Raw genomic sequence first — 18,149 nt, forward strand, 5'->3', positions numbered from 1 at the left:
AAAAGGTATTTTTAATAGAGTCAGGAGAGCAATGAATCTGAAGTTCAAGTCAGTTATTTTGAAGATATTTTAAAACTGAAAATAAACAAGACAGAACTTGACTTAGATTGCTGATTACTTGCGTCTCCTTTTCAGTATATAGTGTGTTTATTGCTAAGATCAGTCATGAATCATGGACAATAGGAGATTCTTCTGATGCTCTTCTTTGCAACTTTTTTTTTGTGTTTGTAAAGATTTCTGTGTTTCCTAATAATCAAGGATCCTTAGTTCTTAGTGTTACTTGACTAGTTTTATTTAATAGCTATCTTTAGAGTGAATAGTTATTTATCAGATGATGAAAAGATTGAGGCAAGATTTTAAGGAAAGGTTTATTTAATTAATATTTTTATCAGAATGTGAGTTATTTATCATTAACATTTTAATAGCCAATGAGCACTTAATTAGGTTTATAGTATATTCCTAATGATAAGGTTGGTAGGGAGAACCTGCTTTCAAACTAGCTGAGTGAAGTCCTCTCAGTGTACTATTTGCAAAAAGAACCAGCATAGAGTCAGATTTCTGTTATGAATTACCTGTGATCTGTAGCCACAGAAATGAAGGTAGAAATTTTATTGAGACTAGTTTGTGCCTGAGAAAAATGTGTGTATATATTTTGTAAACCAAACTAAAAAAATACTATATTGACTTAATGGATTAAAAATTTAGGCATTTTGTAGTAGCAAATTCCGCACCAGATGAAGGGAGATTAAAAGTGCACACCACTATGTTAGACAGAGAAGTGAAATAATCATACCAGCGATCACAAATCCATTTTATACCAGTAGGAGCTTCCCGGGTGCCTTTGTGGAGTGATCTCCCTGTGCTTACTTAGGTGTGTTTCTTAGTTCCTGTGTTTGTTTAAACATATGAGTTTGTCACATCCTGTTATCAATCATAATAGCCACAGTGAGAAATTCAGCTTATGAAACAGAAAGCCTTGACCCTAATTAGCAACCAGGTGAGTGAAGCTGCTTTTGAGCTTAGAAATGGTATATATCAGCATATCATCAGTCAAACTCTCCTTATTATCTGGAGACTAAGACTAGCCTATAATCATATACTTTCCCAACTTTCGGCAAAAACACTGGAATTTTGGCTGTATTTGCCAATAGACCTAAATGCTGGAAAGGCAATGCCAGTGTTTGAATGGTTTAAGAGCTGTGATAGGGTCGCTTTAATGGGTGCTGCCTAGCCTTTACACAGAGATAAGGTTTATACAAGTTGGTTACTCCAAATTACATGATTCTTAGAAATAAGTGGATAAAAATTATTCCCTGTCATAACTGGGGATAGCAAGGTGTTTGTAAGATTGTTGAGCAATTCACAATACAGCTACATACCAGGATTTGATTCTTTACATCAGCAATCTCTGCTCTGAGTTTCTTTTAATCCTGATAAATTTATCAGAGAAATCATTCATTCATTCATTTATTCATACTTGCAAACAGCAGCTACTTTTAGGAAAGTCTGCAGTGTGTGGGTCATTCTGCTCAAGGTGGAGAATTCAGAGAAAAATGAGATGATATCCCTAAATTCAAGAAACTCAAAATTCTTCACAGTGACTTGAATATTGTTAACTAACAGCATGCATTTGAATTATATCTATTTTGATAAGAAACAGTCTACAGTGAATTAAAGGGATACCAGCAACATGGGAAGCACCTCCTCCAGCAAGCTTTATTTATGTCATATAATAACTATTCCTTTGTTGAGATGGTCCTGCTACCCTCCCCTGCTACTTTTGGAAAACACATGGAAAAATATTGTTCTCTCAGATCTGCATTTGGGGTTCCCCTAGTCCCACTTTTTTATGGCTTTTTAAAAAGATGTTCTATTTTGCTCTGAAAGCAGTGGTGCTGACGTAATAAGAGAAGTGACATGAAAAGCATTTAAGGAATGAAATCACAGAAATGTATTGGTGACAATGACTTTTATCTACTTTACCTTGACAAAATAAAACAAAACTCCCAAACAAAAAATCTTGGGAAGATTCCCTAAAGCAGTTAGCTTTTTGACAAACAATACGGGGTTGGTGGAGGTCCTAATAGTGGGGGAAACTGTGCTTACACTTCTGAGTAAAAGGCCCATGTCTGAGAGCCCCCTGACCAGAGCTGTCTGCTACAGTAGCATCTGCATGAAAAGACACTTCTCTTTCCCATCCCTTCAAAATAAGATTGGCCATCATAAATGCTTTACTCTCAGAGAAGCAGAGTTTGATCTGCCTTTTCATTAACTATGCAAATTGTTTAGACAGAGGAAAAATTGTTTTTTTGGATGTATAAATCAGTGTCTTCTATTTCATGGGTACCAGAGTAGAACTCAGGAGAACATCAACTTTCTCAGGAAGTTATGCCAGTAAAGCTTGTGTGCGTCCCTAAATTGAGACAGCAAGGGCAGGCAACTGAAGAAACAGATGAAATGAAATAGTCTGTGATGTTTCATTGGGCAACTAATTCTTTTTTAATTTTTTTAAAGTTTGTTAGGAAAAAATGGACTATTAAATGTCAAGGATTTTTTATTCTATGCAATATTCAGAAGTCAATTTGTATTGAATTAATAATACCAACCAGTGAAATATTAATAGATCTAAGAGTGATGGGATCCTCTTGCTTTGTAATAACTATTATTTGCTAGAGTACAAACAATAGGTCCTTGCACTATACTTGGATGGGCAAGACAGTAAGTGAATATATATATACATTTAGAATTTTCTCCTTATAATAGTTTTCTAAGTATTGCTTACTGTCCATGCTGAATAGATCTAATTTTACTTTTTGTTTTCAAACACTAAATATGAAATAACTTGCTTATAGTAGAAGTGAAATGCCATTTGTGGAGAAGACAAACTCTTATGCACAAACTCCTACATAGTACAAAAGATAGTTAATGATCAGTATACTGTGAATATGCAATAAAATATGTAAAAAAAAATCTAATTTAAAATAGTGATGAGATCCCTCATTTTGGATTCTTGAGCCCACATTCCTTAAACAGTAGTGCCAGTTTTCACGAGAGGAAGTTTAGAATTATCAGAATAAAATTAGTTTTAATTCACTTTAATTAAAAATCCATGTATTTGAATATATAAATATGTATCTCCTCAAGATCATTTTTAGGAAGAGGGAGAACATAAAGAAAAGGAAATAGACTTCTATCGCATGTCTAGTGTAAGGTTACCTTTTATCCTCATGGCCATCCTGTAATGCTGGTTTTATTATCCCTGCTTTTACAAAGGGAGTACAGCCTTGTTGGAGAGTTTAAGTAGCTTTCCCAGGATTGCAAGGTAAGTGGCAAAACAAGGAGTCACCTCCAGAGAGTCTACCAAAGTTTTCCATCTTATTCATCTCCAAAATGCTGGGAGGGCATCCCAACGTGTAAGGAAAGGTTTTGCTTTTGTTTGTGGTTCCTTTGTTTAGTGGGAGGATATAAAGTCAAAGAAGGGATGATACTTGGGGTTCAGTGTCCAGAGGCCTAAATTAATCAGTTTCCTTTCTTCCCTGGCATCTGAGTACTCAGATATACGAGAGTGGAGGAGGGAAAGATCCCATCTTCCTTGTCATTCCTGTTCCTACAATTAGAGGAATAGCTCCAGCGTGTTTTACTGATTTGATATTAGGAATAATTCATTTAAATTGTTTAACATCAACAGAAAGACACTGAATTTTTAAATTGAATGTAATCTTGAATAATTCGTGTCAGAAAGCTGTATTTTAACTTCAAAAATAGTTTTCCCTTCTCTGAAAATGCTATTTCAAAAATGGTTTTTAATGGCTCAATGGGAAGACTGCCATCTGCTGAATCAACAATACCTTTTCATGTACTACCTGAATAATTCTTAGAAATCAATATTGTGTAGAAGCTAAAGACATCTCTATATGCATATATATGAAAATGCGTGTATGTATATTCCTACATATACACACGCAGTCATTTTAGTTTCTCTTTGACCACTTACCTGTGAATTGTTCTTAGACCCTAGATATCAGAAAGTGCATCCTTTAGAAATTCAGATATTCAGTTAAAATAGAAATTCAGATATTCAGTTAAAAATCTAATTTGTAAAGAATTGAACTTATTTACTACAAAGAGATATTAGATGTTAACCTAATTCTCTGTTATATTGTTTCTTGTCAGGTCTTGCAGTCACGATATGTCTGCTGATCTTAAACTTATTATTTCCTTTGCTCTCTCCCTCACGCCTCTGTTCTTAACTCGCATTTCTCTCATAAATCCAGATGCAGAAAGTAGAACTTTCAAAGTAAATTTTATAATTATTTACTTTCATTGTGAACATAGACCTCATTGCCTAAAAATGTCTGTGTCACTAGGTTAATAACAATATGAAAAGGATCATCATTCCAGCCAGCCTTTGTCCTGCAGACACATGATCCTCCAGTCAAAAGGAAACTTTATTTTTCAGTTTAATTGTAATTAGTAGCAAAGTCTCTACTCATGTGGCTTATTTGTTGAATGTGTGTGCCCCTTCCTTGCACTGAGCTCCCCTTTCTCCTCTTCTGCTCAGTGAGAGAGCCCTAGGAGTTAATAGGAAAATGGCATGTTTACTCCTTCTACTGAATCTTTTGGTTTGTTTGTTTTTGCACTCTGGCATATGTCACTCTTTGGGGGGATAAAAGTTTGCCCTGGATTCCCCAGTACAAAGGAGACTGAAGTTAGGATTTAATATTTTTTCCTTAGCTCAGGACCCCAGCAAGGAGGCATCTAGGCTTGGTATGAAAAATCTTTTCATCTGAGATTATATATTATCTTTCTCTCTATTGGTATCGCTAGCAAAATGCCACAAAGTTAAAACACAATCTATTGAGACTTTTAAAAAAATCACCAGGTTTTCACAGTCTATATTTTAATATAAGATTAAAAGTCATCATGATGAGACATAGTCTTAAAACTTAAAATCTGTCAGAAAAAGAAAAAAGTTTACACTATTTCTTATTCTAATTAGTTTCAATATATGCTTATAGTATACATTAATTTATATTATATTTATTATATAATATAATATATTATATTATGTATACTATAAATATTTTTATATTATATTATATATTACATTATGTAATGAAAATTTAACAATAACTGATGCATAGTATATACAACAAAATTGTTTATTTGCTTGTTTTTATTTCCACAGCTATTTAAGCCCATAATATTGCAGTCAATGTTAAAATATTTACCTCTGTAAAATTTTTGTGTTATAAAATAATTTTTAGTAAAACCCCTATTTGTATCACTCTAATAAATAGCTTACTTATAGCTTTTTGGAAATTTCTCAACTACCTTGTATATATCTTTGTAGTTATAGTTTCTCACCAAAAGTTCAAAATGGGAGGGGGAAAAATTACATTCAAACTCACAGACTTGTTGGAAATCAAGATTTAAAAATGAATGATATACTAATTATTGCAAAGCACAGTTATCTTCATTGGGAGAGAAGAGACAATTTCCCAGGGGAAAATAATTTAAAAATATATATAAATTTGATATGACTGAAAGAAACATTTTAAAGTGGTTGAACTTTTAAGTGTGATTCTGAGAAACATGCATGTTGTCCCAATTTTTTAAGTCCTCAAACACTCTCAGTATCTCTGAAGTACCTAGGTATATCACATAGTTGAAAGGACAACAGAGAATTCAGAACTGAAATATGTAATCTACGGTAGTTCATTAAAATATCTAATCCTTAGATACTGTTGTTGCCTTTCATTTGTCGAAATTTAACTCAGGATTTTATCTCTAAGGTCATGTTTAGGTCTCATCCTATAATTTCATGAAATGTCTTAAATAATCATCTTCATCATGTGCTTCTTATGATATATCCACCTATAATTATAACTGGGATACTCACTTCTCTCTGTAGATCTCTGGCATCAGCCCACTGTTAAGTAGAAAGCCCATGAGTGTCTAAGGATATAATTTTGATCTTTGAAAAATGACTAAGATGCCACAAAAGAGGAAACAAATACAGAAGTCAACATGTGCTAATGGAGGATCAGAAAAGAAATTTCTCTCTTCGAAAGACTGTTCTCTCCTGTTATACTGAGTTTTCACCTAAAATTCAGTTGGTCTTTTTAGATTTTCTCAGCTTTTTGTTGTTGTTGTTCTTTCCTGCATACCTTTGTTCTCTATTTACTGCTCGTTTATAGCACATGGGCTAGGCTTGTAATTAACTTTGCTCCTCCAATATACATTTGACTTTTACCACCAACATTCTTACCAGCCCTTGTGTTGGCTTTATCTTCCTGCACCCATGAACTGGTCCTATTTGCTTGACTGTGGTGCAAGGGTGATTTGGGGACTCGAGTCATAGGGAGACTTAGGGGGGTGCAGCTTTCTTCTTGTTTGAGTAAAAGAGTCAAGATTAGAAAATTTCATGTTTTTAAACTTGATTCTGTCAGAAAAATAATTTGTTCAATATAAAGTTTATGCAAGTATCCTTTTCCTCTCCTATTTGTAACAGCTGTGAATGACTGGTTAATATACCTCAACAGAGGGATAATACAAGGTTACTGTAATAAATTCACCATGTTTTCTCCAATGCTTCCTAAATTCCATCTAAGGGCAGAGGTTACTATGAAGAGTGACTTGGGAAAAAGAAGTGCTAGTCATCCTTGATTTCAATTATTCTGTTTAAAATTATGTGAATGTATTGCTTTTCCAGTGGGACTTATAATAAGTAATTTAGTGTTGATTAAATCTAGTCCAGGTAATCATATTAACTAAGATGGCCTATTTAAATAAATTGTTTAAGTACTAACAAGGATTCATAATATTTATATGCCTCAAATAAAAAGAAAACATATTCCATTTGTTTCTTGGAGTTATGACTAGGGAAAAGTTTTGATGGAAATGATGATGACTTTAGCTTTCTGAACCTAATTCGCAGGCAGTGTTTAGAGGAGAAGTAAAATGTCCATTGTCAAAGTTGTGCATAAAAATAGGAACTTTTAAATTATGAATTGGGTTAACATCTGTTGGGCAAACTGTTTGCTTAGACTTATTTTAACATTTCACTTCCCTTGCTACCCCCTCTGTCTCTCTTGCACATCTGGGAATGTGGTGAGAGGACCACAGAGACAATTATAAAGCCAGAGTCCAGTTAAGGACCCTGAATTTTCCATTTTTAGCTTCTGCTGAAACGTAAGGATGTCCCAAGAGTGGCCTGTGTGGACTCCACAGGAAGAAAGATCTTGATTTAAAACACAAATAAAACCAAAGTTGCAACAAAATGGAGACTTTTACAAGGTCAATTGACACAAATAGAAAAAAAAACAAAAAACTATAGACAGTCCATTTTACACATGCTGTTAACGTTGCTGAAATATTTTTGTTTGAAGGAGAGTATATCATCTATTGAAGAGAAATATTTTAGAAACAAGAGTTAAAGTTAAAACATACTAGTGAAAACTAGTTCAAGCAGGCAGGATATAGAAATTACCAAGGACAGAGGCTTTCGTGTGAAACCGCTTTGGGTCCTATCCTGGCCATGCCAGGTCCTGGTGTTGCCAGGGAGCAGATCGCATAATTCCTTTAAGTCCCAGTTTCTTCATATATAAAATGAGGATATGATGTGATGATGGCATCAACCTCATTAGGATTATTGGAGGATTTAATGCAATAATATACATATATGTTTGTCACTTTTCATGTGATAAAAATGAATATTACTACTAATAGCTGCTGGTCATAATAAAGCTGTTGAAAAGGGACCCTGAAAATGATGATTTATGGTTACATAAAAAAAAAAAGACTTAACAAATAAATCCCAATAAAGAAACTGTGACAATGATCTTTGTGATGAAATGAGAACAAAGCAACTTGCCAAATAGCCTGTGGAGGAACACATTACCTGCCTTTTTGCCTTTTTTTTTTTTTTTTTTTGGCTGTGCTTCAGCTTGTGGGATCTTAGCTCCCCAGTCTGACTGAACGCTGGACCTCAGAAGTGACAGCACAGCGTCGTCCACACTGGGCCACCACGGAATTCCTACCTGCTTTGTTTTGGTTATCTGGAACTATCATGATTCTTGTGCCTTTTATAAGCCCAGTGACTGAATGAGGATGCATTCCAATAAGGCATGATGGTATTAGTACTTTCAGGTATTTTAAAACTGAAGAGATGAACTGTGATGATATCTCAAAATAAGCTAAAACACCAGTCATTCCTTTCCAATCATTCCAGTCTTTTGTTTTCAAAAATTTACTATACGGTAATTTAAAAAAAAAAAAAAAAAAAAACAAGAGTTTTTCACTTTTTTTTTTTAAAGTAACACTGATTCCTGACACCCACTTGCAAATTTTCAAAAGGTCACCAGTGGCATCAGTGTATAACCCAACGCCTCTTCCGAAGTCCTCTGGAATTGCCTGCATCGCGCTGGCCTCCTCTCAGACCCCTCCCCTGCATGCCCCACATACCAGCTTGTATTGGCAAGTTGCCCCCATGCTCAGCTCTCCCTAGCTTCTATCATTTGTCTATTACCTTATCCCCCTATTTGAACACCCTATCCGCAGCTTTTAGACAGGCTAATTTCCATTAGACTTTTAAGATTCAGCTCAATCTTCCTCGGGAGAGAATTCCCTCTCCTTAAGTTGCACTTCAGCTGTTAGGGGTACTCAGGTGTGCAATTTCCTATCCCTCGAAACTGCAGTGCTGTTTTCCTTTACATATTTGTATCTTTGGATGTGCTTCCCAGGGGGCGCTAGTTGTAAAGGATCTGCCTGCCAATGCAGGAGACAGAAGTTTGCCCCCACAACTAGATCACGAATTTTTGAGGTCAGTAATAATGTCTTGTTTGTCACTAACAGTATAATCTCAATAAACATCACTCGAAGGAGCAGACTGTCACTATAAAGCTCTTCTAGACCTGCCTTTTGTATATCAATTTGAATATTCTATCCCTCTGGATTAATAGCAGCCTGTTTCCCAAATGTAAGACTCCTTGAGACATAGTTCTTACATATATAAACTGAGAACAAGCCTAAGAAAATTAGGGCACCTGCAATACACACCATACTATTTGGCAGGAGTGTGATTTGGATCATTTAACCATAGCTTTAAGGAGAATTCCAAACAAAGGCCTCATGTATTATATTCAAATGTTGAAGGGTAATATCAACTTGGTTCTTATCCCAGTGGTAGAGATCTGGATTTGCCCTTTACAGAAAAACAAGTAGGACTCATCAAGACCAGTTGATGTTTTATTCATCATGAAGTACATCATTGGCATTTTATCAATGTTAAATAATGATAACAATGAGGCTAATCAAAGCCTGGTTTTAGATATGTCTGTGCCTAATGGAAAAATTTAACCTCAGTGTCTCCACTAGCATCTGAATGTCTTCATGGCTCTTGGCTTGAGGGTTGCTACACGCAATTGAGACAAAGACCCTTTCAACAGCAGAATTATGAAGTTTGATCATTACCATGTGCCCTCCCAAACATTTGCAAGCACAGATTCACAAATTTGTCTGCCATCTCATTGTTTTCTCAAGTCCTTAATTTCCAAACAGCATTTTACTTTTTTTTTGTCTAACCTAGGGTTGTTATTCACATCTTTAGCATTGGTGTTTATGTATGTATAATCTCATATTCCTCAGTCTCTTTAAAGAAAAATCAAATGCCTTATTTGTTTATTTAAAATATAATTTTATTTATTATTTTTGGCTGTGCTGGGTCTTCCTTGATGTGCAGGCTTTCTCTAGTTGCGGAGAGCAGGGCCTACTCTCTAGTTGTGCCCGGGCTCCTCATGGCGGTGGCCTCTCTTGCCACGAAGCACAGGCTCTAGGGTGCGAAGGCTTCAGCAGTTGCGGTGCAGACTCAGTCGATGCATTTCCCAGGCTCCAGAACACAGGCTCAGTAGTTGTATCACACTGCCTTAGTTGCTCTGTGGGGTCTTCTCGGATCAGGGATCAGTGACAGGCAGATTCTTTACCAATGAGCCACTAGGGAAGTCCTCAAATGCCTTTAAATACAAAGATGTGGATATATAAATGATATGGGCAAAGAAGATGATTCCAAGAAAAGATCATCTAAGATAGTCTTAATTGTTGAGAGGACAACTGAATACTTAGCAAGAATGGTTTATTGCTATTGACCTGATTCTTATATGCTTCTCTTTCTTTCTGCTGTACAATATGTCTCTTCATGTAGTAAGTTCATGCAGAAAGAAATGGGTTTATTTCATAGCATATGACTATGTCCGACTGTATTCTGTAATGGGGAAATAGCCATAAATATGAGTGAGTTAAGTCATTCAATTATTGCTTCTTTCCTTTGAAGTAAAATGATATTTTGATTGTCCAGTTGAAAATACAGTAGCTTATCTGTTCATAATAAATTTGTAACCTATCAGGAAGCCATTCATTGCCTGGGAAATCTCATTTTCCCCCTATTATGCTACTCAATGTGTTTAATCATTAACTCTAAAAGGAAAAATTCAGTTAAAGAAAAAAGGAATCATAAGTCTTCATTGTTCTTGCTAAATTATATCCCAATTAGTGTGATGGTAAGCACTAAATGGCCAAAAAAAGAAAAGAAAAAAAAACCTAAATACCTTTTTTCCTTTAAAAGTAGAAGTTTAGAATTTTCTCTGTATATTGATATCAAATGCCAAATATTTATTTAAGATAATAAAAATCTTCCCAACCCCATTACAAACAAAGGTTAGACTGAAATTTAAAATTAAAAATAAAGATTTAGCTCTGATTTCTTATATAACCTTATGATTTCTAAATTGTTTCTCTCAATGAAAAGTAAAACTGTTTTGAGACCCTAAAAATGTACTTTTACTGAGTTTCTTAGGATTTAAATATAAATAAAAATAATACATTCAAAGTCTAGATGAATGAATCAAACCAATTTATTGATTTTTGCCTTTGGACTACATATGGCTTCAAACTGGAACAAAAAAGTATTTGTTCCATTTAAAAGACTTTCTAAATGCATTTTACAAACTCATTATTATTATTGGTAAGTACTATTAGTAATTAAAACCAAAATCAGACCACAAGCCTATCTTGTCTTAAACAGACAATATTCTTAATAATACTAAGAAAATGATCATGAATCACACGGTAAATGTGATTATAAGTTTTTCAATTTAGATACCAAAATATTTGAGTCGATTTTTGGTTATATTCTGTGTAAACAGACACCTGATTGACTTCAGTGTAGATTTAACTCTGTGATATTTTTGCTGACAACAGCCCTAGATACTTTGGAGCATTTCAAAGGATCGATTTCTCTTGTCTCTGCTGGGCCTAGAAGAAGAACATGCGTGCACACACACAAAACATATTCAAAATTATTTCTCAAATACATTTATTGAGCATGTCTTGTAAGTTCCAGGTTATGTGAGAAAATCAAGCTCAGTTTAGTGCAGGAGACAGATTTCTATAAGGGGGTAGAAGGACATTATAAGAAAACACAGTAGAATAAAAATTCAAGGCTAATTTCTATGTGCTCTTTTAATTACTTTGTTTCCACAAGCGAAAATTCCTTTGGCCTTTCTTGTTTAAATGGTGAAACAAATACTAAATTCTGCTTGTCCTTGTAGGTAGCTAGTGAGAGCTCTCTAAGAAGTTATGTATCAGTGTCTTTAGGTTTCCTTTTGAAGGCGGGTTTAAAGAAAAACGTACTAGACTATAAACAGTATAAATGTTTGAGGGTAACTGAATACTTCTTTTCAAAATTTCCCTTCCTCATTGTTCCTATCTTCTTTCCTTCTGAATGGTTGCTTATTATATATATTTTTATATATCTATATATGGAGAAGATGGGCCTGAAAGCATATTATGAAGCGTAATTACAAGATACCGCAAAAGCCACCAGAAGGATAGAAAGCTTAAAAGAAAGAACAAAGCTAAAACTAAATCTTCATATTTTATATCCAGTAATTCAAGTGCCTTTGTATGATAGAATGGTAACAGAAGCAGGTGAAGTGCAAAGGAATTGTGGCTTTCAAAGTATAGGGACTTCTTGGGAAGTGAATAACTTGGTTGTGAAAAGATCAGGTTCTTGAGATAAAAGTACAAAAATTTAGGTATGTTTAATGTGGGGAAATAACAACGTAAGTTTCATAACCAGTTGCGTTTATTTTATTTAATGTGATTTATTGTGATTTGGAGGGCTTCCCTGGTAGCTCAGCTGGTAAGGAATCTGCCTGCAATGTAGGAGAGCCTGGGTTGGGAAGATCCCCTGGAGAAGGGATAGGTTACCCACTCCAGTATTCTTGGGCTTCTCTAGCGGCTCAGATGATAAAGAATCTGCCTGCAATGTGGGTGACCTGGGTTCGATCCTTGGGTTGGAGATATCCCCTGGAGGAGGGCATGGCAACCTACTCCAGTATTCTTGCCTAGAGAATCCCCATGGACAGAAGATCCTGGCGGGCTATAGTCCATGGGGTCACAAAGATTCGGACACAACTGAGTGACTAAGCACAAATGGCATATTGTGATTTGGAACAATGCATTTTTGTATTACTTTAATAATAAGTCTTATGTGTATTCAAAAAGCCTGACTCCCAGAGATACTATCTGAACCTGGCAATCCAGTGTGGGTTTATAAGCCCTCCCTCTCCAAGGCTACCCCTTTTGAACTTTATTTGGAGGGGATTGTGAGTGAGTATGTGTGGAAGGGGAGTGGATATAAATGTGTTTTTCTAAGCAATTTCCCTTTAATTAAAAATGTGTTTTGGATTTATATTTATTTACACTTGAATTATCAAAATGTTCCTTTGGAAGAATTTTTTCCCTTTGAGGCATCTTAACTCACCCTCCCGGAAGCCACATTTTACCATAAGTAGAAAAACTCCACACCAAGAAGTTGGAGTTTTGTTCCAGACTCTAACCCTACAATTTTGTGTGGGTTTTAAACTTGGCAAAATGTATGATCCCATCCCTAATCACAATCCATAATAGTACAGTGTGTGACAGTGGGGACAGAAGGACTCTCCTGAAATAAACCAATAAACCCACCTGGGAGAGTTGTCTGCGTTTCACTCTTTCCTCTCTTCACTGATCCCACGAATATTTCCCCCCAGACAAACCCTGCTTTTGTCCCCAAGATATTTGATAGACAGAGATCCTGAAGCCTGCTGACATAACAGTGTCTCTCATCCTTTGAAATTACAGGTTTAATTACAGAGATGCTCATCTACTCACTACCCATCATTTGTTTTAAATGTGCAGCTCACGTGTTCTTCTTTGATTCTGCGGACCTGTACCATTTTCATCCAGGAGATTCCAACACAGCTGTCCGTATGACCTGCTGGGTTCTTTACCCAAGAGAGAGTTTTACTTGTAAACTTTACTTTCTCAAAGGCAGGGTATAAAACAGACAAAATAGAATTTGCACATAAACCCACTAAATTTGAAATTTTTATCTATTATCTCTTTACTGAGGAAAAAAAACAAAGATTTTCTCTGAGTCATCCCAATGAAGCCAAACATTATTTCCTCTTCTGAGGGTCTTAGATGAAGGCCTGGTTAATCCTGACAGAGTCTCTTAACTCCACTGGTTTTGTTTCCTGTAAATGTGGCCTGGCCTGGCCCTCTAGATAACGATGTACTCCACCCTTGAGGATGGGCTGATGGGCTGAGACCTCTACTTGATTGTTAACCATCATCTCCAAACCCCATGGGTCAAAGTTCAGGTCTTTTACTGCTTCTAATGGCATACGTGGAAAGTGCACAACTTCAAAACAATGGAAGTAATAAGAGCATCTTTAAAAGGTATTTGTTAGCACTCACCCCATGGACTTAACTCTTATTTAAGGGAAACATTATAATTGTGGTGAAATTATAGATTACCATTTTTCTCAGACTTCCTACAGGTAACCTCTACCCATTATGCTCCTATATTTGGAATAGTCCACTGAGCTACTTGGAGCAAGGCCATTAGCTCCCTGCTTGCAACTGGAGTTATAGGAGAAAAAAAAGAGGGAAACTTTTATAATAATTCTTATTTCATAAAGTGTCATGTTATTTATAGGAAAATGAGACAGTAAAGTGTGCTTTCTTTTAAATCTGGCCTTTACTGCACCCTATAATTTATGGTAATATAATAAGTAATTTGAAAATAAAGATTTGAGACAACATTTCAGCATTAGTGTTTTTAAGACAAAACAAACATTCAAAATAAAACCTAAACCACCAAAGTGAACTCTATCATTAAATGCCTACTTTTTTGCTAAATTTGTAGTTATGGCAGCTCAAAATCTCAAACTCTTCATTTGTGACCTCTTGCAAAGTAAAAATAATTATATTATTTTCTGTGGCACAAGGGCATTATGGCTCATTATTTTTTTCCTCCCCAAAGTCCAAGTGGATTTGCATCAGCTGCTATTAAATGGGATTAATGAACTTAGAGGAATTTAAATAACAGTATGAGATTTCAGAGATGAACAAACTGCCTATAATATTTCAGGCTCCTGATTCTGAATTATTTCAGCTTTGTCTCATCAAGGCTCATTGAATCTTATTCCATTGTACACTTATAAATCAGTGTGAACTTTTTAGCTTTCATGAAATAAATTATATTCAAAAACCTTTCCTGCTCATGGTATGCAATCTACTATCATACTAATGTGCCAAAAATTAATGTGAGAAATACTGTAAATAATAAATGCCAGACAGTTCAATTGAGATCACTAATGCTGTGAAATAACTCTCTCACCTTCATTCATTATTATTTCTGTCATTTAAGAGAATACTGCTTGTCTCAAGACCCATGGTATGGGGTAAAATGATGATGAGGAGGACTCCTTAAGGACAGAGAGGTAGACTTTCCTTACGCTCCTACATCCCCATTCCTCATCCCCTTGTCTGGGTGGGCTACTCTAATTTTGTTTCGTTTTGTTTTATAATATCCTATGTCCATTTTACCTTTGCACTTGCAAATTGTTCACTTTTCTACTAGCTTTCTAGATAATTGATTTTTATCCCAGAACCTTCCCCTAGAGTCAGAGAAGCCTCATTATGAGGGCAAAAGTTCCCCTCTAGATCACCTTAATCAGAATTCCTGAAGGTTATGCCCAAGAATTTGCATTTTAAATAAGTACTGTAGGTCCTCAATTCTCCAAATGGGGTCCAAAGACCGAGGTCAGCATCACCTGGGAGCTTGTTAGAAATTCAGACTCTCAGGCCCCACCTGCAGCCTGCTGACTCAGTACCTGCAATTTAAAAAACTGGTGATTCCTATTCACATTAAATTTGGATAGTCATTGCTCCAAGTGATTCTTGTACATACTAAAATCTAGAAAGTACTGTTCTAAGATGCATAATATTGTGATAGATATGAAAAAACAAAACAAAACAAAAACAAAAACCAACCTTTGTGGCATTCAGTCTCTTGTAGTTTTAAAAGGCAAAAAAAGAAAAATAAAAGAACTCTACATCCAGGCTCACTCCTAACAACTGCAGGACCTGGGACAAACAGAGAGTCAGGGCTCGTATACCATATGTCTAAATATTTAAGGGTTTTCAGTCAAGCTTAAGCAGTTGTAAACTAAAATGTTCTCTGCCCTACTTGGAAAATTTTTCCATTCTGTTTGTTACCTGGAGGCCAGATTTTAGACTCTACATTCCTTGGATTTCTGTGCTAGACTGTGGTAGGGCGGAGGCATCCCTTTGTGGACATCCCTTGGCAGCACCCAGGCATAGCTAGAAGTATAGATTCTGACACCATGGTCTTGCTTGAGAGAACAGATCCGGCAAAGATGCCTGTGTAAGGCTTAGAAGTGGCACAAAGGCTATTGGGAAGGCAATTCCAGATTCAGGTATTCCAGTTATCCTTAGAGGGGAGGACCTGTCCTGTGGGTGGTATGCCCCCTTTGCAAAGCAGATACCGTACCCTGTGGGGAAGATTTACAATAGAGCTGGGTGTGGAATCCAGGTGAGGGCTCTTCTTCCTCTGATCTAAGGGTAATACTGTTGGAAATACTAGATACAAGTGATGTTCTGAACTTACCATTTCACAGGGCCATTCAGAAGGTAGGACCTGGGTAAGAACTTGGACTCTAAAATTATGTCTATTGACATTCACATCTTAAATCCACCCCTTACTTGTTGTGTGACTTTGAGCAAGTTATCTCCCTCCATTTCTGTGTCAAGAAATAAAGGTAATGATGAGAACACCTCATAGGATTATTGTGTGAATTAAGTAAAAGTACTTACTTAAAGCAGTTAACACAATACTTAAAAGATGCTGCTGCTGCTAAGTCACTTCAGTCGTGACTGACTCTGTGTGACCCCATAGACGGCAGCCCACCAGGCTCCCCAGTCCCTGGGATTTTCCAGGCAAGAACACTGGAGTGGGTTGCCATTTCCTTCTCCAATGCATGAAAGTGAAAAGTGAAAGGGAAGTAGCTCAATTGTGTCTGACTGTTAGCGACCCCATGGACCGCAGCCTACCAGGCTCCTCTGTCCATGGGATTTTTCCAGGCAAGAGTACTGGAGTGGGTTGCCATTGCCTTCTCCAACTTAGAAGACAGCAACTCTCAATAAATGCCAGGTTATCGTTACAGATTACTTTTCCACATTGCTACTTAGGCATGCCTTGTACTGACAAAAGCAATTTAATATATATAAATCATCGTTTTTTATGAGAATTCATGTTTTAAAGGAGTTGAAGTGTGTTCATTTCTCTTTCAAGAAATCTAATTCTAAAAGAAGTGGGAAAAACAAATGACATCTTCAGGGGATCACAGTGTCAAAAGAAGATACTTGAATGTGTTGTATTTGTTTTTAAAATGCTTGAGAATAAAGCCTTCATCTTAACTTTTATTAAAAGCCCACTATTTCATATCAAATTTGATGCTATTAAATACTGTTGCTGTTGTTCAATTGCTAAGTTGTGTTCGACTCTTTGTGACCCTGTGAACTGCAACACACCAGGCTTCCCTGTCCTTCACCATCTCCCTGAGTTTGCTCAAACTAATGTTCATTGAGTCTGTGATGCCGTCCAACATCTCATCCTCTGCCACCCCTTCTCTTCTTGCCCTCAATCTTGAATACTGGGACAAATTTAAAAGCTGAGAGAAAAGATTCAAAGGCAAAGGATAAGCCGAAGAAGATATAAGTGGTATAGCAGTATCCAGAGAAATAGAGATTCTGACCACTGTGTTGGTAAAACTATGGGACTTTTCACAAGATTTTTCTAGTTAATTGTGTTTTTCTTTGTAAATAATAGAGAAGGTCATCCATTGATGTGAGCGGGTGAAAATGGAGGAAGGAACAAGAGGTTGTCTACCGAATATTAGGCATAAAAAAAGTGAAATAAAATTAACAGGTAGAAACACATTTTGAACTTGGTTTTCTGGATATGGCCAGGTGGGCAAGCTTTTTTATGACATTGATTGTGTAGATAATTGCCTCATATTTCCACTGTCTGGGTAGATACTACTTAAGGATTTTAGATGTCTCCCTAGAGCTATGAACTGTCACCATAGTTCATGCCTTACAATAGAAACCAAACAAAGCTTTTTGGAAAGAGAGAAGAAATGTTTTGCATCAAACTTCATGACGTGCCATGCTGCTAATGCGTTTTGAATTCCACACTCCAAAACATCTGGCAAGGCTCCTATGATTCATACATCCATTGAAAGCTTTGAGCTCCAAATTTAGTTAAATAAATTGTTAAGAATGTGTTTTTATTATATAAACTTTAGCTCCAAATAAGTCCAAATACTCTTGGAAACTTCAAGCATGAATTCCATAAATAGTTCTAAATTTTCACTATAAGGGTCTTAAAGGCTGAACAATTACTTAACAATCATTTTAGTAAAAGAACACACCATTGAACAGTTGCTTGCCCTTAACCACTGTGAACAATTTCAGTATTGATATTTCAATATTTGATATTTAGCATGGCTATTTCTACCCTACAAGGAAATATGTATACACTCAAAATATTTTGCTGTGTTTTGAGTAAATTTTAAACCTTGAAACTGTTGGCACTGTGCCTAGAGTAATTGTTTCCTAGTGAAACATTTTCCATAACAATAATTAAAATTGAATTTATGAAAGTCTTAAGGATATTTTACATTAAAATGATAATTAATTACAAGGAAGCTATTTTTAAAAATCCTCTCAATGCTCTA

General features: G+C 35.8%; 1 long non-coding RNA gene across 1 annotated transcript in view; it reads left to right on the top strand.

Annotated features, from left to right (window-relative positions):
* The first annotated feature begins 3,206 nt into the window (after positions 1-3,206).
* The window catches only part of LOC122426541, a 28,917-nt gene continuing 13,974 nt past the window's right edge, over positions 3,207-18,149 (top strand). The window contains exon 1 of the long non-coding RNA XR_006265187.1: positions 3,207-3,322. This is a non-coding gene — a long non-coding RNA (uncharacterized LOC122426541). The remainder of the gene's footprint in view (positions 3,323-18,149) is intronic.

The sequence above is a fragment of the Cervus canadensis genome, chromosome 24 (genome assembly GCF_019320065.1).
Source record: "Cervus canadensis isolate Bull #8, Minnesota chromosome 24, ASM1932006v1, whole genome shotgun sequence".
Classification (NCBI taxonomy): Eukaryota; Metazoa; Chordata; class Mammalia; order Artiodactyla; family Cervidae; genus Cervus; species Cervus canadensis.